Here is a 23,510-nt window from a genome sequence, read left to right on the forward strand (position 1 = left end):
AGTAGAACATACAGGTAAAGGAGATGATTTGAAGTTTGGGCTCTTCAGTTTACATAGGAAAAATACATTCTTGGACTAACCTTGGCTATCTCTCAGGAATTGACCAACCCTGGGAGAGGTAGTTTCTCCCTAGTCAGCGAGGTCACAAATGCTAGAGCATCAAGAATACAGGAAATAAGAACATACAGTTAATGTTATTGGCCTTCTGGTGGATGGATGCCAAGTAGACAAAAATTCTAAGAAAACACAAACAGCTATCTGTTCTTTTCTTACTATTATCTGGTTTTGAAATCAAAATGATGTCAGCCATATAAAGCATTTTAGGTATTTCTCTTTGTATTCTATTATCTGTAACAAATTGTAGAAAATGAATTATTTGCTCCTTGAAATTTTTAGGAGAATTCAGCTTCTATAACTATGAGGGTTTATGGCTGTTTGGGAGACAATGTCTTTGTGGTTATTGGTCTTTACAGGATTTTTTTTTTTTTTAAAGATCTTATTTAAGTATTTATGACCTTTTGTAATGTAATATTGTAAACGTAAATATTATAGTATTATGATAGTACTTTTAAATCTCATCTATCATCACCTGTATCTCTTCACTTTTCTTGATGGTCTTGCCAGAAGTTTGTCTGCTTACTAATCTTTTCAAAGAATCAGCATTTGATTTTATTCATCTTTCCATTTTATTTCTTCTCTGTTTGATTTCTGCCCATATCTTTGTTTCCTTTGTTCTTTTGAGTTATTCTATAGATACTTTTTCTTTTTTCTTTTTTTTTTTTTTTTTAAAGATTTTATTTATTTATTTGACAGAGAGAAATCACAAGTAGATGGAGAGGCAGGCAGAGAGAGAGAGAGAGGGAAGCAGGCTCTCTGCTGAGCAGAGAGCCCGATGCGGGACTCGATCCCAGGACCCTGAGATCATGACCTGAGCCGAAGGCAGGGGCTCAACCCACTGAGCCACCCAGGCGCCCCTATAGATACTTTATCAACTTGAGTTGAACTTTGATATTTCTTATATAAGCACATAAATCTATAGTTTTTTAAAATATTGTTTTAGTTGTCTCACAAACTTTGTTACATGGTATTTTTATTGTTGTACTTATCTAATTATCCTGTAATTTCCTTTATAATTTCTTCTTTGACCTGAGGATTTAGAACTATGGTTTTTGAGTTTCTAGACATATGGGTGGAGGTTGTTTTTTGTTTGTTTTTGGTTGCTTTTGTTGTTATGGATTTCTAGTTTTATTGTTAAAACCAAAGAACATCCATTATATGGTGTTTGCTTTGTGGCCAGCACATAGTTTTTGCTCCTTATGTCTTTGAAAAGCATGTTTATTTTTCATAGTATGTGAGTTGTCTATATATTTGTTAGTTTGAACTTACTTGTATTTTCTATAATTAATCTTTTCCTGTTCTGTTAGTTTCAGAGAAGAGTAAGTTAAAATTGCCATCTAAAATTGTTGATGTCTCTCTAAAATTGTTGTTGCTTTGTGTGTATGTGTTTGTAACATTATTGCAAAGAAATTCACATGCCATAAAATGCAATGGTTTTTAATATATCCACAGAGTTGTGCAGTCATTATTATTACCTAATTTTAGAACAGTCTTTTTTTTTTTTTTTTAAGATTTATTTATTTATTTGACAGAGAGAGATTACAAGTAGGCAGAGAGGCAGGCAGAGAGAGAGGAGGAAGCAGGCTCCCTGCTGAGCAGAGAGCCCGATGCAGGACTCGATCCCAGGACCCTGAGATCATGACCTGAGCTGAAGGCAGCGGCTTAACCCACTGAGCCACCCAGGCGCCCCAGAACAGTCTTTTTTAAAAAGCCCAAAAAGACACTTGTGCCCATTAGCAGTCACTCCCCTCTCTCCCTTTCCCCAAACCCTGGAAACTACTTATTGACTTTCTGTCTCTTATTCAGTGGGTTTCAAGTAAGTGGAATCATATAATATGTGGCCTTTGCAGTCACAAAACATGGCTTCTTTCACATAGCATAATGCTTTCAGGTTCATCTGTGTTGTAGCCTTTATCAATACTTCATTCCTTCTTATGGCCAAATGATACTCTATTGTATGGATATACATACCATATTTCGTTTACCCATTCATCTTGATGGGCATTTGGGTTGTTTCCATTTTTTGGTTATTAAGAATAATGCTGCTATGAACATTCATGTATAGGCTTTTTTATAGAGATGTTTTCATTTTTCTTGAGTATATGCCTAGGAATGGAACTGCTGGGTTTTATGTGGCTCTGTGTTTACCTTTTGAAGTACTACCAGACTATTTTCCAAAGTTGCTACACCATTTTACAGTTCCACCAGCAACATTTAAGGATTCCATTTTCTCCATGACTCATCAACACTTAATATTTTTTATTTCAGTCATTCTGCTGGGTGTGAAATGACATCTCATAATGGTTTTGATTTGTATTTCTTTAATGACTTAATGATACTGAGCATCTTCTCAAGTGCTTGTTGGCCATTTATATATCTTTGGAGAATTGTCTATCCAAGTTTGCAAGTCCATTGTTCATTTTTAAATTGGTCTTTATTGTTGAATTGTAAGAACTATTTATTCAGGATACAAATCCCTTACCATATATATGATTTCCAAATATTTTCTTCTGTTCAGTGGGCTTTCACTTTCTTGATGCTGTCCTCTGAAATAGTTATTTCTAATTTTGTTGAAATGTAATTTGTGCCTTTTTTTCGATTGTTGCTTGTACTCTTGGTTTGGTAAGTTACAAATTTTGTCATGTAGTATGTAGCCGTGATCACAAAGATTTATTCCTGTGTTTTCTAAGTTTTGTAGTTTTAGTGCTTACTTTTATGTTATGATCCATTTGAGTTTTTTCTATATGGTGTGAGGTAAGTACCCAACTTCATTCTTTTGCATGTGGGTATCTAGTTGTTTCAGCACTATTTATTAAGAAGACTATTCTTTCCCCCGTTGAATTGTCTTGGTGTTTTATTCATTGTAAAAGCATAAATGTTTATGTTTGCCAGTTCTTAATCTGTTTTTCCTTCAATATATAATACAGTACCCTACTTTTCCTTTATATATATTTTTAAAGATTTTATTTATTTATTTGATAGAGAGAGACCACAAGTAGGCAGAGAGGCAGGCAGAGAGAGAGAGGAGGAAGCAGGCTCCCTGTTGAGCAGGGAGCCTGATGCGGGACTTGATCCCAGGACCCAAGATCATGACCTGAGCCGAAGGCAGAGGCTTAACCCACTGAGCCACCCAGGCGCCCCTTTATATTTGTTTTTGCTTTCTATTTTGTGCTTTGTTTTTTTTTAATTTTCTAATTACTGTGAAGCTCTTGGTTCACAGTTGTCCTTCGTATTTCCCAGCCATTTATTTTCAGCGTTTCTGTACCTTTTTGGACTTAGGCTATCCCTATTGATCTCCTATTCCTACGTCTTTTTTTTTTTTCCTGTTATTTTTTTTGACAGAAATCACAAGTAGGCAGAGAGGCAGGCAGAGACGGGGAAGCAGGCTCCCTGCTGAGCAGACAGCCCCTTGTGGGCCTCTGTCCCAGGACCCTGAGACCATGACCTGAGCTGAAGGCAGAGGCTTAACCCACTGAGCCACCCAGGCGCCCATTACTACATCTTTTAAAAATCCAATCTTAAGAATCTTCCTTTAGATCAGTGAGTTTAACTCATTTACATGTATGTATTGGAACATTGTATTAGAACTTTCCTGTCATGTTATATTATATTTTTTATTTACCATACTTCTTGGCTTTTTTCCTTTTCCCATTTAATAGATTGAATTTTCATTTTTGTTTTTGTTTTTTGTTTTTTGTTTTTTCAGTTTGAAAGCTCCCCATTTTGCTCTGTTTTAGTTAGAATTTTGGTCATTGTATGGTAACAGGTGGTAACGACACTTACCAGGGTGAGTGTAATGTAACATAAAGAATTGTTGAATCACTGTTCTGCACCTAAAACTAAAACAATGTTCTGCGTCAACTGTTCTTCAGTAATAAAAAATTTTTTAAAAAAGAAAAATATTTTTGGTCATTGCCCAGATAAGTCCAGACTTTCATTTATGGGTGTTTTTTTGTTTGTTTGTTTGTTTGTTTTAAGTATTTTTATCTACATCACCATTCTCCCTTTAGCAAGTACTGTGGCAAAGTTTGGTGTCCTTTTCTCATCACTATATTTATATCACCTAGTAGGTGAGATGTTGGCAAACTATGGCCTATGTGCCAGCAACCGGTTTTTAAGTAAAGTTTTGTTGGAACATGCTAAGATCCATGCTATCCTATATAGCACCCACTAGTTGTAGAGGGTTTAACTTTAAGCTTAAAATTTAAAAGTTCCTCAGTCACACTAGCCACATTCATGTTATCCATAGCCACATGTGACTAATGGCTACCATATTGGACAACACAGATAAAGGTAGAACACTTTAGTTATCCCAGAAAGTTCTGTTATACAGAGCTTCCCTAGATTTTTGGCTCTAGAATGTTTTGGTTATATGTTTTGTTCCTTTTTGAAGGTAATAGTAAGTTTTACTAAATTATTTGTTCACTTTTTTTTTTTTTTAAAGATTTTATTTATTTGACAGAGCACAAACATTGCAAGGGGGTTGGGGAGAAGCAGGCTCCCCACTGAGCAAAGAGCCCAATGCTAAGCTCAGTCCTAGGACTTTGGGATCATGACCTGAGCCAAGGACAGACGCTTAACCAAGTGAGCCACCTAGGTGCCCGTATTTATTCACTTTCATGTATCTTTTATAACATCATTCTTGTTGGCAATGGTTCCTTTAATGAGTATTTTCAAAGAGGGCCTTTAATGTAGGAAATATTCTAAGACTTTGTGTGCTTAAGATCGCTTTACTTTTGATGATAGTTTATCTGGAAACTTTTTGGTTCAAAATTCTGTCAACGTTTTAAAATTACTCTGCATAGTAATTTTAAGAATTACTTTAAATCTTGTGTTTCTAATGAGGTATCTGATATCATTTTGATCCTATTCCTTTCTAGGTAAACTACTCTTGTTAGAAGCTCTTAGATTTTTTTTTTTTTTTTTTTTTTTTTGGTCTTTGATTCTCTTAAATTTTATTGTATCAAGGTGTTGTTTATGTATATGTATATGTGTGTGTTTTATTTATCCTCTGGCACTCATAAGCTGTTCAATTTGGCATTTTTTTAATTCTGGAAAATTCTCAGTCATTCATATACTTCTGGGAATCAGTTTAATTTATACACTTCTGTATCTTCTGTTTTTACAAAGTTAATACTCTATCATGTCTTTGTACCTTTAAAAAATCTTTCTTATCCCTTCCTCTTAATGTTTCAGAAGTGTTTCTTAGTGTAATAATTCCAACTCACTAAAACATTTTTCAGCTATACCCGTTAATCCATTCACCCATCTCTTGATATTTTCATTTTAACTGTTTTCTGTATACATTATTTCAAATTGTTTCTTTTTTAAATTAAATCTCAAATCACCTTTATTTATTTATGTATTTATTATTTTTTTAAAGATTTTATTCATTTATTCAACTGAGGATGAGAGAGCATAAGCAGGAGGAGCAGCAGGCAGAGGGAAAGGGAGAAGCAGACTCCCCACTGGGCAGAGACCTCTACACGGGCCAGATCCCAGGATGCTGGGATCATGACCCAAGCCTAAGGCAGATGCTTAACTGACTGAGACACTCAGGCGCCCCTCAGATGGTTTCTTTTTTAAAAACAATTTCTACTTCATATTAACCCACATCCTCTCATATCTGAGGATGTGTATTATGGTCATATAAAATTTATAGTCTGACTAGCTCATTAATTTTTTTTTAATGTATATACAGTTTTCTAAATTGTTATAATATTTTTTTAAAATTTTATTATTTAAATTCAATTAACATATAATGTATTTTTAATCTTTAAAAAGATTTTGATAGTTCTTATACTTCAGTGCTTTCTTGCTTGATCAATGGATTGATTTTTTTCCATGAACACATTTTCCTTTGAGATTTTCAGCCACATTAAGTTAGCTGGTACTGTGTTTGAAAGGAGTGTTCAGGTTGTCTGGAGAAAGGAAGAAGAACCCCAGAGCAGAGAGCCTACGGTATTTTGGATCATAGGATATCTGGACTTCCCAGTTGCATCATCCATCAAGAAACCCTTCCTTTTAACTCCATCAGAGATTTGCTCTTTATTGAGATTAAGGTTCCGTGGAATTTTGTTCAGCGAACAGAGAGAACATTGGGGTTGCCACCCCACCTAAACTGGAGTGCTGTTCTGAGATTACCTCAGAGCAATTGTGCTTTTTTGCCCAAGGTGATTGGAGAGAGATATTTTGGAAAAGCTCGCCATCATCCAGCCCCCCAGTTGTGTGCCATATACTCTTTAGTTCTGGGTTGCTACTCTTCCCTCCCTCTGTCCAGTCAAGCCAGCATTTGTTTTCCAAGAGATTTTTCACCGCTTTTTTTTTGTTTCTTATATCCAACCTCTCACTTGTAGAACAATTTCAAGGGGAGCTTGTCTTAATATCTTATCAAGAATGTAACCCAAAGTACGACTAATTTAAAAAATTATACATATTTGGCTTTTGATTGGATGAGTTTTTTTTTGTCCTCAAATTAATTTTTCTAACTATCTCTAATTACTAATTTAAGTTTTTACTAGCTGTTTTCCATTTAAGGATCACATATGCTTTTTTTTTTTTTTTAAAGATTTTATTTTATTTTTTTAACAGAGAGAGAGAGAGACCACAAGTAGTCGGAAAGGCAGGCAGAGGGGAGTGGAAGAAGGCTCCCTGCCGAGCAGAGAGCCCTATGCGGGACTCGATCCCAGGACCCTGAGATCATGACCTGAGCCGAAGGCAGTGGCTTAACCCACTGAGCCACCCAGGCGCCCCCACATATGCTCTTGACAGTAGGAAAGGAACAAAGGGAGGTCCTGGGCAATGGAAGGAAACTGGTCTAGAAATAATTTGTTTTCATTTGTTTATTTATTAGAGAGAGAGAGAGACAGTACAAGCAGGGGGACCAGCAGCCAGAAGAGGGACCTGAGCGGGGAGCCTGATGTAGGGCTCCATCCCAGGACCCTGAGATCACAACTTGAGCCAAAGATCGAAGCTTAACCAACTGAGCCAACACCCAGGCGCCCCGGTCTAGGAATATTATTAAGTGTTAATTCAGAAAAAGAATAATGTAGATTTCAGTGCACTTTTTTTTTTTTTTTTTGATGGTTCTTGTTCAGAACTTTTAAGTATCATTATTTAAGAATCTGATATGTAGAAGACATTGTACTGGGCACTACTGATAGAAGTTTGAATAAGATAAGATCTCTGCTTTCAAGGAGCTCTTTTCAATACTTTATGAAAGTGAATTTATATATAATTCAGGTTAAAACTAAAATATCTTCACTTCTGAGAGAAGTTAAAATTTCAGAAGCTACTAAGGGTGTTTTGTTGGAATTAAGGACATTTCTCTTTGAGCAACCAGGGATAAAAGCCAGATGGACTAGCCCGCCTTACTTTGAGAAGAATTTTTTTGTGGGCTCCTTTTCCTTTGCACAGCTTTTGTTCGTTCTGCAGTCTGTTTGACTATGGCCTGGTTTTGGCTACACATTTTCACAGCTTCATATGATGTGGGCTACCCTGCTTTCTGTTCTTAAAATCAGCCTCGTATCTTAGTGTTTTCGTGCATTCCAGGAATGATTTGCTTTGTATACTTGGACCATGCTCTTTAGCTTGTCTCTTGTCAGTCTGTTCATCTGTTGCATAATAATTTGCCTCTGCTACTAGATTCCTGTCTCTGAATTTGCTCTGTACCTGTCCTTATATGTAGTTGGTTTGACATATTTTGGCTCTTGGCTTTAATTTCTAAATATGCCCTTTTGTTCTTCCTGAGGTAATTCATTGAGGCTGTGTTGCAACTGATTTTCTAAAATACTGGTCAGCCCTGTCACTGGTTCAAATCCTCTCTTCTTCCTCTTCCAAATTTCTGTGTTGTAATAGCCACAGCTCATTTTATTTTTAAATTGTTATTATTACATAGTTTTTTATTTAAAATTACCCACTATAGATAAAAAGTCTACAGTTTTTTGTGTATGGCCTGATGCTATTTTACTTTTTCAAAACACCTTTATTGAGGTATAATTGATGTATACATGCACCTATTTATAATATACAGTTTGCTAAATTTTGACATAAGTATATACCATGAACTATCACTGCAATAAAGATAACATATCCATCACACTGCAAAATTTCTTTATGTCCCTTTGTAGTTCCTCCCTCTTGCCCCTTCCGGTCCCCTCTACAACCCCTAGGCAACTACTGATCTAAATTCTACAAGTATAGTTTTCATTTGAGGAATTTATATAAATGGAACCGTGCAGTATATACTTTGGTTGAGGGGTGTGGGTGGCCTCTTTCAGCATAATTACTTTGAGATTAATTCACACTGTGTGTTTCAGTAGTCCACTCTTTCTAGTTGCTGAGTAGTATTCTGTTGTATAAGTATACCACAGTTCATCTGTTCACCTGTTGTTAGTTATTTGGATTGTTTCCAGTTTTTGGCTGTTAAAAGGAAAATGGCTGTGAACATTTGTATACAGTCTATACTTTCATTTCTCTTGGATGAATACTTGGGCATGGAATGGCTGGATTGCATGGTAGGTGCATATTTAACTCTAAGAAACTGCTAAATTCTTTTCCATAGTTGGTGCACCATTTTACATTTCCACTACTGATACATGAGAGTCCTAGTTGCTCTAAGTCCTTTGTATGGCTATGTTGTCATTTTACTTTTTAATAAAACATTTTATTCTTTGCAACTTGTGTTTACATTTAAATGTTTAATAATGCCTAGAATGTGTTTTGGTGTTTGCTAAAAGGAATGAGGTATGGTAAGAAATCAGTTTTAATATTTCATTCAAAAGACAGTTGTTTCTGCATCGTTTTATTAAATAGTCTATCATATTTGTATGGATTTAAAACTTGCCTTCCTAAGGAATTGTTTCAGGTGAATACATTTTTAGGTTCTTTGCCTATTCTTCAAAACCTAAATGTTTAGATATTAGAAAAAAATGTACAATAAATCAGAAAGTTCTCCACTTACTTTAAGGAAGTGAAATTATGAGGCTCATGTTCTATATATGAGATGAATTGAGTTCTCAATGAAGAATTATTATCATAAGATATCAAAAATGTACATTCATATCTTTTGGATAAGTATGACTTTTTGTCCAATCTGTAATCATTCTAAAAACACAGCTCTGGGGACACCTGGATGCCTCAGTGGGTTAAAGCCTCTGCCTTCAGCTGGGGTCATGGTCCCAGGGTCCTGGGATCGAACCCCGCATCAGGCTCTCTGCTCAGCGGGGAGCCTGCTTCCTCCTCTCTCTTTGCCTGCCTCTCTGCCTACTTGTGATCTCTGTCTGTCAAATAAATAAAATCTAAATAAATAAATCTTTAAAAAATAATAATAAATAAAAACACAGCTCTGGATGAAATGATCTCTGCAGGCCATGTATGATTCTACCTCTGATTACTATTTCTGCAGTCTCCAAGCTTAGAAACTTTAATACCATGTTTGGTCCTGTTTTCTGCATTCCTTCAGTCCATCTGCTTCCAAGTTCTGTTTCTTTTAGAGCATCACCTGGTTTATCCCATTTATCCATTCCCATGTGCCATAGTCTTAAAACCTCAGTGCCCTTTGTCTAATTCGCTGTTATCCATATTACATTGGTTCCAGATCATTTTTCTAAATGACTTTTTTATTAAGTTTTAAAAAGTTAATTCTTTTTTGTCTTCACATCACATTTAGGGTTCTATTTTACATAATGTAGTCTGAGTCCAGTTTTAGTTCTTAGCACCCATACAGAAGTCATTTGCTTTTAATCATATTGATCTCTTCCTTCTTGCCATGTTTATGTCATTGTATTTTTTTTTTTAAGACTCCATTTAGGGGTGCCTGGGTGGCTCAGTGGGTTAAAGCCTCTGCTTTCAGCTCGGGTTATGATCTCAGGGTCCTGGGATCGAGCCCCGCATCGGAATCTACTCAGCGGGGAGCCTGCTTCCTCCTCTCTGTCTCTCTGCCTGCCTCTCTGACTACTTGTGATCTCTGCCTGCCAAATAAATAAATAAAATCTTTAAAAAAAAATAAATAAAGACTCCATTTATTTTGAGAGAGAGTGCATGAGTCGGGGAAGGGGAAGAGGGAGAGACAATCCCAAGCAGACTGCACACCGAGCCCAAACCCTGTGTGGGGCTTGATCCCATGACCTCGGGTGACCCAGCTGAAATCAAGAGTCAGATGCTGAGCCACCTAGGCACCCCTCTGTCATTGTATTTCTTTATCGGGTTTCCTTTGTATAATACAACTTTTTTTCCTATGTTACCTTTCTTTCTAAATTTAGCTTAGATCTTCCTCCCCCATAGATACTTCTTTGACTCTCTCAGACTATGATTTCCCCTCTGAATACCTGCAGTAAGTGTCTCCATTCATTCTCTTTGTTCCATGTCCACTTCCTTGGACATGTTAGCCATGCCCTTGTCAATTCTCTGTGCCTGAAAAAATGTTCTTTATATCTCATTGTGACTTGTTTTCTTAACTGTTTGCAGGTCCTGGTCCAAATGACACTTTCTCATTGAGACCTTCCTTGAATGTCTTATTTTAAATTCAGTCTGCTCCTTAGTCTCTGTACCTTTTCTTGATTGTTTTTTTTTTTGTTTGTTTGTTTGTTTTTTGCATAGAGTGCAGTACATCTGACATATATTTTGCTTGTCTGTTTTTGTGCCCTTATAAGTTCATTGACGGCAAAGGTTTTTGTTTATTGTTTTTTGGCCAGTACCTTGAATAGTGTATTGCACATGGCATATGCCCAGTAAGTACATAAGTGAATGAATAAATGCTTTAAGTTGGTGTTAATTGTTCTTTAGTTAAATAAAGGCATTATTTTGGGTGCCTGGGTGGCTCAGTGGGTTAAAGCCTCTGCCTTTGGCTCAGGTCATGGTCCCAGGGTCCTGGGATCGAGCTCTGCATCGGGCTCTCTGCTCCGCAGGGAGCCTGCTTCCTCCCCTCTCTCTCTGCCTGCCTCTCTGCCTACTTGCGATCTCTCTCTCTGTCAAATAAATAAATAAAATCTTTAAAAATAAATAAATAGGGCATTAGTTTAATTTGTTTAGTTCTTTGAAGGTTGGCATGGAGTGACCTGGCAACATTAAGTACTAATTGACGGAAGGTGTAGAATTAGAAACTTTGACCACCCGAAGGCAGGTGGCACTTTATATTCCACAGCCAGTCAAGATACTAAGCATAATTAACTTTCAGTTCTGAGTAGGATCTTAAAGTTACTTAATAAATTTGTTACTTAGTAAATTAGAATAATTTCTGGTTACTTAATTATAGTAACCTCCTGGGTATATAAAAAATACATATTTCTTTAGGCCATTTAGAAAATATAAAAAAGGAGCACCTGGGTGGCTCACAAGGTGGAGTGTCTGCCTTCAGCTCAGGTGGTGATCCCAGGGTGCTGACTGAGCCCTGCATCAGGCTCCCTGCTTGGTGGGGAGCCTGCTTGCTTCTTCTCCTGCAGTTGCTGCTCCTGCTTATGCTCTTTTGCTCTCTCTGTTAAATAAATAAAACCTTAGAAAAAAATACAGAAAAGTATGGACTGTATAAAATGGCCACAAGAATTAAGTAATGGAAATTTATACACTGTAGTTGGGAGTAGAAATTAGACCACTTTGGAGAACAGTTGGTCAGTATTTAGTGAAGTTAAAGATCGATGTTCTACAACATAGCAGTTCTAAATGGTTACACATGTGTATCAGGACATAGGGACAATGTTTATAGCTGCTTTCTTTGGGGGAAAAAGAAAAGGAAATAACCCAAATAAATATTCATTAGTGGAAGTATGTATAAAAGTTCAGATCATGCAAAATTAACATCATTTAGAGACCTAAAATAAGGGAGGTAAACTGTTCCTCCATCATCACAGAGTCTCTGACTGGGAGTGACATAAGACAAAATAACAGGAGAAAAGCAAAGCTCATTTTATATTTACATGGGAGTCCTTGCTAGAATAATGAAGACCCAAAGAAGTGACTAGACCTAAGTGCTTATATACGAGGTTGAACAGCAGAAATTGTGGGAAAGTGAAATACATGTGTAGACTAAGGAAGATAGTTATTTTAACAAGGTGTTTCGATTTCTCTTGGCCGTGACTCCCTATGTTCAGTGATAAGTTTGTTTCTTCCTTCTGGTATCGGGAAGGCACCTTTCACATGGGAATTTTCGTGTCTTCAGTTCAAAATAATCAGTATGCCCATGGAGCATATTTTGGGGTGGCCATGTCCGGAAGTCCTTTAATACATATGTAGCAAAACTAACCAAAAACAAGGAGATTATATAAACAAAATTTAGGGTTGAAAGGGTGGAAGATGAGACTTAGGGACGCATATATATTGACTTCATCTCTATTGATAATGTTCCATTTCTTAGTCTGAGTAATGAATTCACAGGTACTATGTTATTTTTTTTACCCTTTTTGTAGATAATTTTTCATAATAATTTTTAAAGGTAGTGGTAATGTCATGTGTAGGGAAAGTTGACAGGGTGTAGGAGGTTTACAAAGAGAGGAGACCTGAATATAGTTGGTAGAGAAAAAAAGAGAGACTTGATTAGTATAAGAGGAGATTTGATAAATACCATTAGGACCCAGTTACAGTTGGAAGCTAAGAAATAATATTTTCTAGGAGTGTTTAGCTGCCTACTATAAACAGCAGGTGGTTGCATGGATTCAGGACTCATGTTTATCAAATAGGTATAAAAGATGGGCAATGGGGGTTTAGATTATTGGCAAGAGTAGTTGAAGATTCACTACTTTAAAGATTAAAAAATAGGGGCGCCTGGGTGGCTTAGTGGGGTAAAGCCTCTGCCTTTGGCTCGGGTCATGATCCCAGGGTCCTGGGATCGAGCCCCACATTGGGCTCTCTGCTGGGCAGGGAGCCTGCTTCCCCCTCTCTCTCTGCCTACTTGTGATCTCTCTCTGTGTCAAATAAATTTTTTTTAAAAGATTAGTTAAAAATAGCGGGACGCCTGGGTGGCTCAGTTGGTTAAGCAGCTGCCTTCGGCTCAGGTCATGATCCCAGCGTCCTGGGATCGAGTCCCACATCGGGCTCCTTGCTCAGCAGGGAGTCTGCTTCTCCCTCTGCCTCTGCCTGCCATTCTGTCTGCCTGTGCTTGCTCTCTGCCCCCCCTCTGATAAATAAATAAAATCTTTAAAAAAAAAAAAGATTAGTTAAAAATAAAAAAATCAAGGGATTGCTGGCATCTGTAAGAGCAAAGAAAAGATAATGGAAATAAATGAGCAGGAGAACTATATATTCTGTTGAAGTCAGAAGCATTGTAAGTTGCACTGTTACTTTATGCATCATTAACAAAACACCAATTAAACTATAATATTCTTACAAGTTAGAATTCTAATTATATATTTACTATACAATATTGAAAGTTCTTTTAGACTTAATAATATGTAAATTTTTACCTTTGGTTACTCTTACATATATATTAAAAAGCAAAATGTGAATAAAAATAATTAGTTAAGGGTTCCTAAAACTTTTTCAAATCTGGAGGTTTTTTGTTGTTTGTTTGTTTTCTTGATTGTAGTGAATTCTCACTCATTTTGTTCAGATTTTCCAAGGAATGCATATGAGGGAGTCATGATCAATCAGTCTTTTTTGAACTTATTTCTTCACTCAGATTCATTGATGACTGCATTTTTCTAAATTTATCATTCTTTCTCGGGGCACCTGGGTGGCTCAGTGGGTTAAGCCACTGCCTTCGGCTCAGGTCATGATCTCAGGGTCCTGGGATCGAGTCCCGCATGGGTCTCTCTGCTCAGCAGGAAGCCTGCTTCCCTCTCTCTCTCTCTGCCTGCCTCTCTGCCTACTTGTGATCTCTCTCTGTCAAATAAATAAATAAAATCTTTAAAAAAAAAATTTATCATTCTTTCTGACATCAAGCTTAAGTATGGTCATAAGGAGGGTATTTGTAGGTAATGAACTAGGCATGTTAAGTAGTAAGCCCAAGTAGGACTCCAGAGTAAATTATCTCTATGTAATTGCATAATTTGAGAAATATTATGTTACCAACACTTGATGATACTCATTCTGCAGGTTTTTGGTGCTGATGCTGTTTTAGTATTTACACACACGCAGGTAGAACCAACTACTAAGAATACCTCTTGCTCAATAGCGGTTAGATGATGCCTGCTGATTATAAAGTGTATCCTGATTTCATCAATACAAGTATATGAGATAATGTACATCTTCTATACAGTGAAATTTGGTGGGAAAGTAGTGGTTGTTGTTGGTTTGGTTGTCCAGATTTATAGTTTCAGAGCTGGAGCAGTCACAGATAATGACAAGGGTGACAGTGATACGGTAGCTACTTGGAGAGGAAACCATCATAACTACTACTGAGGAAAACAATGTCAGGTCATTGTGTTGTACGGATTATCTGTGATGATGATGGCATAATAGAAAGCAGAGAGGAAAACTGAGATCAAGGTGTCAGAGATAGTAGTAAAGGATTCATAAAATGAGAGTAAAAAGGGATAAAGGTAACAGTTACATATAAAGCAAGAACTTCAAAGGAGTAGAGGTTTTACTTTTACCCACAGTGTATGACACTAGAATCAGGAGGAGACACAGTGTCCTCCTAATGTGAAGTATGTAAGCCATGAGCAGCCTCAGAAGAAAGGATATCTTTGGTGAAGAGACAGTTTCAGTCAAGGAAATAAAGGTTCATCAAAGAGGATGAGAATCCAGGGATTATAGAGGACATCATGGGAAGGTTTTAATCAAGGTCAAAGACACAAGAAGCAGTGTAGCCATAGTATGAGAGGGCTTGATTAGTAGTGAACATGGACTAACATGGATATAGCATTAAAATTTGCCCATACCATTAAATGTTGTTGAAAACAGGGTTTTAAATGGCTGCAGAACTTTGTGTTGAAGGGTATACAGCTCACTTAACTGATCTTCTGATGTTGAAACGTTGCTTCAAGTTTTTCACTAATGTGAATGAATATCCCATTATATAATACAGTAACTATAATAGCTCCTAAATATTTTTGTATATCTTTTTTTTTTTAAAATCTATACAACAAACTCCTGAAAGTGGAATAATTACTGGTTCAAAAGAAACATTTTTTTCAGGCTTTTAATACACTTTGCCAAATTGGAACCATTTCAAACTTTCACAATATAGGAGTGTGTACTCATTACCTTGCCAGTATTGGATGATATAACTTTAAAAATCTGTACCAATTTGATTGATGATAAAAGTTAATATTTTCATTTTCACTCCTTAGTTATTGGTAAGATTGAATATTTTTTCATTTAGTTAATGGTCATTTATATTTTCTAAATTTTTCTGTTTATAGCCATGTCCATTTTTTCATTCTGAGCTTATATAATAAAAATTTTGTGTATTTTTGGCAGCTCTTTAAACAAGCTTTGTACTTAAATGAGAATCATGTGAATGTGGACAAACAAAGCTTATAATAGAGACTGCTGAGTTGTTGGACCTTTAGTAAATGATCTGTTGCTAAGTTAAGAAAAATAATAAAGAACAGGAAGTTTTCATTTCTGAGTTCTCAGAGCACAACCAAAAATTATAGCCATAAGCCATTTGAGGAAGGACTGATTCTTTAACTGTTTTTTCTTTAGTTGAGAACTGTTTTAGATAAAAGGATAGGTAAATGTCTTATTTAATAAAGAAGGCTATATATGATTTTTTTAAAAATTTGTGACTTATTAGTTATGGGAAAAGATTTATTTCTGCAAAAAAAAGAATATTCAGAACCCTTTTCTGAATTTTTATTTTTTAAAAAAATTTTGTTTCATTTTGTAAAAAAAAATTTTGTGACTAAAGAAAGGTAATATATAAATTAATGGCCCAGTATCTTTTTTCTTTCCTGGTGTCATTAAACTATATTCCATGTATTAGTAAAGGAGCTCTAGTAATACATATAAAGCTATTTCTCTTCTAGCAGTTATCAAAAGCCCAGGAGTCAACCCATCTAAACATGTGTAGTGATGTAAGAAATGCAAAATCAGGGGCACCTGGGTGGCTTAGTGGATTAAAGCCTCTGCCTTCGGCTCAGGTCATGATCCCAGGGTCCTGGGATCAAGCCCCACATTGGGCTGGATCCTAGGGTCCTGGGATTGAGCCCCGCATCGGGCTCTCTGCTCAGCAGGGAGCCTGCTTCCTCTCTGACTGCCTCTCTGCGTACTTGTAATCTCTGTCAAATAAATAAAATTTTTAAAACAATGCAAAATCATGTGGTTTCTCTTGCATTTATCTGAACTAATTGTGAAGGTTTTAAAAACCATTTCCCTTTTAATTAGATCATGTTTGTCCAACTGTATCCCAATAAAACATGAGATTGATTAAATAATTTTTTTATTTTTAGATTTTATTTATTTGTGAGAGAGTGTAGGGTGAGAGAGAGCACAGGTTGGTGGTTGGGGTAGAGGGAGAGGGAGAAGCAGACCCCCCACTGATGCAGGGCTCCATCCCAGGGCCCTGGGATCATGACCTGAGCCAAAAGCAGCCATTTAATCCGACTGAGCCACCCAGGTACCCAGTTAAATAATTCTTATTCTCTACACAAAACAAACTACCAGGGGAGGTAGTAAAGACTAAGAACCGCCAGTTACGGTGTTTTTCCTACTTCTGCAGTTTATATACTTGATAACCGTGTGTGTGTGTGGAGAGAGGGTATTGTTATAATTAGTATCTGTAAAATGGACCTAGCATTTTATCTCTTCATGTTGATTTCTTATTTGGAAATTAAGCTAAAAGAAACCTACCAACTCTTAGACATAAAAAATTAAGATGTTGATCAGATATGGCTCTTTTCCCATTTTCAGTGCTATACACATAGTAGACTCTCAAAACATGTTTGTTGAATCAAGTTGAAATATTTGCAAGGAACTACTACTTCAGGTTTTATAAAAGGTTATTTCCCTGAGGTTTTGGTATAAAACCTATTTTGAAAGATTCGTGTGGTACAATAGCAGTTCTTGCACTCTTAGGACAGTTGGAATGTTTACATAAGAGCCAATTTATAACTTGAATTGTGTTTTTTTTTAAGATATATGCCTGGGTCACCTGGGTGGCTCAGTCACTTAAGCGGCTGACTCTTGGTTTTGGCTCAGGTCATGATCTCAGGGTGGTGAGATCAAGTTCCTGGTAGGGCTTTGCGCTGGGTGTGGAGACTACTTAAGGTCTTAAGAGTCTTTCTCTCCCTCTCCTCCCTCTGCCCTTTCCTGCTACACTTGAGCTTGCTCTCTCGCATGCTCTCTTTTAAAAAAAAAAAAAAAAAAGGGTAAAGGCCCTTACAGGGAGTAATTTTTATCTTCCTACATTTGAAACTAATGATAACTTGTAGTTTTATTAGAAGGCACTATTAATAAATACTCCCTTCTATTATTTTGTGAACAACTGGTCTTCAAACATAAAATTAGAATAATTGCAGGTTTGCTAATTTTTTTAACCATTTTTTAATTAAATTTTTTATTTTTTATCAACATAAAATGTATTATTAGCCGTAGGGGTACAGGTCTGTGAATCGCCAGGTTTACACACTTCACAGCACTCACCATAGCACATACCTTCCCCAGTGTGCATAACCCAACCACCCCCTTCCTACCCGCCTCCATCCAGCAACCCTCAGTTTGTTTTGTGAGATTAAGAATCTCTTACGGTTCATCTTCCTCCCAATCCCATCTTGTTTCATTTTTTCCTTCCCTACCCTCCAAACCCCCCACTTTGTCTCTCAACTTCCTCATATCAGGGAGATCATATGATAATTGTCTTTCTCTGATTGACTTATTTTGTTCAGCATAATACTCTAGTTCCATCCACATAATCGCAAATGGCAAGATTTCATTTCTTTTGATGACTGCATAGTATTCCATTGTATATACCACATCATCTTTATCCATTCATCTGTTGGTGGACATATAGGTTCTTTCCATAGTTTGGCTCTTGTAGACATTGCTGCTATAAACATTCGGATACACATGCCTCTTCAGATCACTACATTCTTCTCTTTAGGGTAAATACCCAGTAGTGCAATTGCTGGGTCGTAGGGTAGCTCTGTTTTCAACTTTTTGAGGAAACTCCATGCTGTTTTCCAGAGTGGCTGCACCAGTTTGCATTCCCACCAACAGTGTAGGAGGGCTCCCCTTTCTCCCCATCCTTGCCAGCATCCGTCATTTCCTGACTTGTTAATTGTAACCATTCTGACTGGCATGAGGTGGTATCTCATTGTGGTTTTGATTTGTATTTCCCTGATGCTGAGTGAGGTGGAGTACTTTTTCATGTGTCTGTTGGCCATCTGGATGTCTTCTTTGCAGAAATGTCTGTTCAGGTCCTCTGCCCGTTTCTTGATTGGATTATTTGTTCTTTGGGTGTTGAGTTTGATAAGTTCTTTAAAGATATTGGATACTAGCCCTTTATCTGATATGTTGTTTGCAAATATCTTCTCCCATTCTGTAGGTTGTCTTGGTTTTGTTGACTGTTTCCTTTGCTGTGCAAAAGCTTTTGATGTTGATGAAGTCCTAACAGTTCACTTTTGCCCATTCTTCTCTTGCCTTTGGCGGTGTTTCTAGGAAGAATTTGCTGCATCTGAGGTCGAAGAGGTTGCTGCCTGTGTTCTCCTCAAGGATTTTGGTGGATTCCTGTCTCACATTAAAGTCTTTCATCCCTTTGGAGTCTATTTTTGTGTATGGTGTAAGGAAATGATCCAGTTTCATTTTTCTGCATGTGGCTGTCCACAATTTTCCCAACACCATTTGTTGAAGAGACTCTCTTTTCTCTTGGACATTCTTTCCTGCTTTGTGGAAGATTAGTTGACCATAGAGTTGAGGGTCTATTTCTGGGCTCTCTATTCTGTTCCACTGATCTATGTGTCTGTTTTTGAGCCAGTACCATGCTGTTTTGATGATGACAGCTTTGTACTAGAGCTTGAAGTCTGGAATGGTGATGCCGCCAAGATTGGCTTTCTTTTTTAACATTCCTCTGGCTATTTGACGTCTTTTCTGGTTCAGTATAAATTTTAGGATTATTTTTTCCATTTCTTTCAAAAAACTGGATGGTATTTTGATAGGGATTGCATTAAATATGTAGATTGCTTTAGGAGGCGTAGACATTTTCACAATGTTTGTTCTTCCAATCCATAAGCATGGAATATTTTTCCATTTCTTTGTGTTTCCTCAGTTTCTTTTATGAGTACTTTATAGTTTTCGGAGTACTGGTTCTTTGCCTCTTTGGTTAGGTTTATTCCTAGGTATCTTATGATTTGGGGTACAGTTGTAAATGGGATTGACTCCTTAATTTCCCTTTTATCTGTCTTGTTGTTGGTGTAAAGAAATGCAACTGATTGTTATGCATTGATTTTGTATCCTGACACTTTACTGAATTCCTGTACAAGTTCTAGCAGATTTGGAGTGGAGTCTTTTGGGTTTTCCACATGAAGTATCATATCATCTGCAAAGAGTGAGAGTTTGACTTCTTTGCCGATTTGAATGCCTTTAAATTTCTTTTTGTTGTCTGATTTCTGAGGCTTGGAATTCTAGTACTATGTTGAGTAGCAGTGGTGGATAATGGACATCCCTGCCGTGTTTCTGACCTTAGGCAGAAAAGCTCTCAGTTTTTCTCCATTAAGAATGATATTCGCAGTGGGTTTTTTTTTTTTTTTTAAGATTTTATTTATTTATCTGACAGAGAGAAACCACAAGTGCACTGAGAGGCAGGCAGAGAGAGAGAGAAGGAAGCAGGCTCCCTGCTGAGCAGAGAGCCTAATGTGGGACTCGATCGCAGGACCCTGAGATCATGCCCCAAGCCGAAGGCAGCGGCTTAACCCACTGAGCCACCCAGGCGCCCCTCGCAGTGGGTTTTTTAATAGATGGCTTTGATGATATTGAGATATGTACCCTCTATCCCTACACTTTGAAGAGTTTTGATCAAGAAAGGATGTTGTCCTTTGTCAGATGCTTTTTCAGCATCTATTGAGAGTATCCTCCGGATCTTATTCTTTCTTTTATTAATGTATTGTATCACATTTATTGATTTGCAGATGTTAAACCAACTTTGCAGCCCTGGAATAAATCCCACTTGGTCATGGTGAATAATCCTTTTAATGTACAGTTGGATCCTATTGGCTAGTATTTTTGTGAGAATTTTCGTATCAGTGTTTATTAAGGATATTGGTCTGTAATTCTCTTTTTTGATGGGGTCTTTTTCTGGTTTTGGGATCAAGGTAATGCTGGCCTCATAAAATGATTTTGGAAGTTTTCATTTCTGTTTTTTGGAACAGTTTCGGGAGAATAGGAATTAATTCTTCTTTAAATGCTTGGTAGATGGGGGGTGCCTGGGTGGCTCAGTGGATTAAAGCCTCTGCCTTTGGCTCAGGTAATGATCCCAGGGTCCTGGGATCAAGACCCACATCGGGCTCTCTGTTTACCAGGGAGCCTGCTTCCCCCGCCCCTCTCTCTCTCTGCCTGCCTCTCTACCTACTTATGATCTCTATCAAATAAATAAATATTTTTTCTTTAAATGCTTGATAGAATTCCCCTGGGAAGCTATCTGGCTCTGGGCTCTTGTTGGTTGGGAGATTTTTGATGACTGCTTCAATCTCCTTACTGGTTATGGGTCTGTTAAGGTTGTCTGTTTCATCCTGGTTCAGTTTTGGTAGTTTATATGTCTTTAGGAATGCCTCCATTTCTTCCAGATTACCAAATTTGCTGGCATATAGTTGCTTATAATATGTTCTTATAATTGTTTGTATTTCTTGGGTGTTGGTTGTGATTTCTTCTCTTTCATTCATGATTTTGTGTATTTGGGTCCTTTCTCTTTTCTTTTTGATAAGTCTGCAGGCCTGCTAATTTTGAAAGTAATCAAGTAATGACATATTTTATGGTTAGGTCACTCACATTCATCCTTAATCATAATATGTTACAGCTACTTTTCCTTAGGCCATTTGTAGGCTAGAATATTTTGTGGCGAGAACTAAAGTGTTTTGTGATACCTGGGGCTTGAACTCGTGATTCTAAGGTCACAGGCTGCATGCAGTACCAACTGAGCCAGTCAGGGGTTCCTCCTTCCTTTTTATAGAAACCATAGATGGTCCCCGACCTAGAATACTTTGACCTAGGATTTTTCAGCTTTACAGTAGTGCAGAAGTGATATGCATTCAGTGGAAATTGTACTTCAAATTTTGAATTCCGATCTTACCCTGGGTTAGTGACGTGCAGTACTCTTTTTGTCATGATGCAGGGCATTGGTGGTGAACCACATCTCAGTCAGCCATGTGTTCATGAGGGTGAACACTCCATTCACTTACTACTATTCTGTGGCCATTTAACCATTCTGTTACTAACTTTCAATACAGTATTCAGTAAATTACATTAGATATTCAGCCCTATATTACAAAGTAGGCTTTGTGTTAGATAATTTTACTCCACTGTAGCTAATGTGAGTGATTTGAACATGTTTAAGGTAGGTTGGGCTAAGATATGATGTTGGGTAGGTCAGGTGTATTAAATGCATTTCAACTTAAAATATTTTCAATTTTTTAAAAGATTTTATGTATTTATTTGAGAGTGAGTATATGCAAGAGACACAGCAAGCACAAGAGGGGAGGGGGACAGAGGGAGAGTGAGAAGCAGGTTCCCCATTGACCCTGGGATCATGACCTGAGCTGAAGGCAGACACTTAACCCACTAAGCCACCCAGGTGCCCAAATATTTTCAATTTGTTGGGATTTTAGTGAAAACTTTAAACTTTTTTTTTAAAGATATTTTTTATTTATTTGACAGAAAGATCACAAGTAGGCAGAGAAGCAGGCGGGGGCAGGGGGGTTGGGAGCAGGCTCCCCACCAAGCAGAGAGTCCGACATGGGGCTCGATCCCAGGACCCCTAGACCATGACCCAAGCCAAAGGCAGAGGCCCAACACACTGAACCACCCAGGCGCCCTGAAAACTTTAATAGTCATTGTCAGAGTTCCTTTAGTTAGAAAACTGAGAATCAAATGAGCTCCAAAAGGAGGTAATCTTCCTTTTTCAGCTTAGGTTCGCCTTTTTATACACTACCTCTTTATCCACTGATGATGCTGTTAGAATTCCGGGAATACAAGTCCTTGAATAGAATTTGTAAAATTACTCCCTCCATTATGTTATCACCCTGTAAGTAATAACTGATTTTTTCAAAGGTCACACAAACAGACAACATCCTTAAACATTTATAAACAAGGAGACAAAACCTCTTATGTCTCAAAGTATATATACTTTACATTGGAAAGGCCCTTCCCAATCTTGTTTATTCTGTATTATATGAGTCTAAAAAGTACTAGTTGTGTTTTATTTTTCTAAGTTCAGTAGTTTAGGTTGAAGCAACCAATTTGAAAGTGACAGCAGGTAAACTATGACTGACTAGAGGAGAGATAGGAAAAAATAATAAAAGCAAGTAGAAGTCCATGTTTGGGGACTTATTCTTCTAGTCAGTCCTTAAAACATAACTATGTCAGTGATCAAAAAATACTTAATTTATGCTGATTAGAAAGACTGAGACATTAAAAATAGATTGGAAAGAATTCATGAGATATGCTTATTAGAATATTTAATATTTTAATATTATTTTAATGTTTAATATAATAATATTTTAATGTTTAAAATTGATATTCTAATGGGAAATTTATCACATGACAGGAATTTGTATTAAATGAGTAATAAATATAATATACAAGTAATACACTTAGCATACCACCTGGCTCAATAAATCTTAGCTCTTGTTGTTTTTTTAATCAGTAGCTTTTTGTCTAGTTGTAGTCCATTTACTGTCACCTAACATGTCCTTAGTTCTTTGCCTATCGACTTCCTTTAATTTATTAAGTATGTGTTCTATTACTTGTATGCCCTTTGTAAATTAACTTTATCTCCATGGTCATAGGGAACTAGAATTGGGTTTATTTATTTTGTTCTGTTTGTTGCCATGGAAAATAAAGGAAGCACCAGTTCATACTGTACAGCTGAAAGCAGCAAATATCAATAGGCTAGAGAACTATAGTCTTACGACTGAGGATTATATTTTTCAATAAAAGAGAAATTCATCAGTAGACTTAATTTAAGATAAAATTCACCCTTTTAAAGTATACTTTTCAGTGTTAGTATATTTACAAAACCCTATACTTCTAAGAGAAAGCATTTTTTTAAGTAGCTTAATTCTATATTTTTTTCTTAGCTGTGAATTTACTTTTGGCCTTGTGGTTACCACTTCCTAAACACCTCTTGCCTTGTCTTAAATTTTTTTGATTAAAGTCTAATATATCTCTTTTAGGAAGGCCATCTTGATTCTTTGCTCCCACATCCCCTTTTTTTTAAATTCCTTTATTATATAGCTTATCACATCTATATTATAATTATCTGTTTAGTTACTTGTCTTCCCTCTCAGGCCATTTATCTCTCAGGGATA

The 23,510-nt window shown here is 36.8% G+C and overlaps 1 protein-coding gene and 1 pseudogene across 3 annotated transcripts in view; one reads left to right on the top strand and one right to left on the bottom strand.

Moving 5' to 3' along the window:
- NSRP1 (nuclear speckle splicing regulatory protein 1) overlaps nt 1-23,510 on the top strand; it is a 59,326-nt gene that overhangs the window by 24,185 nt on the left and 11,631 nt on the right. The window lies entirely within an intron of this gene.
- On the bottom strand, nt 13,617-13,697 carry LOC123389234 (annotated as a pseudogene).

This window comes from Mustela putorius, unplaced genomic scaffold (assembly GCF_011764305.1).
Source record: "Mustela putorius furo isolate JIRA1106 unplaced genomic scaffold, ASM1176430v1.1 tig00003962_pilon_pilon_pilon, whole genome shotgun sequence".
Classification (NCBI taxonomy): domain Eukaryota; kingdom Metazoa; phylum Chordata; class Mammalia; order Carnivora; family Mustelidae; genus Mustela; species Mustela putorius.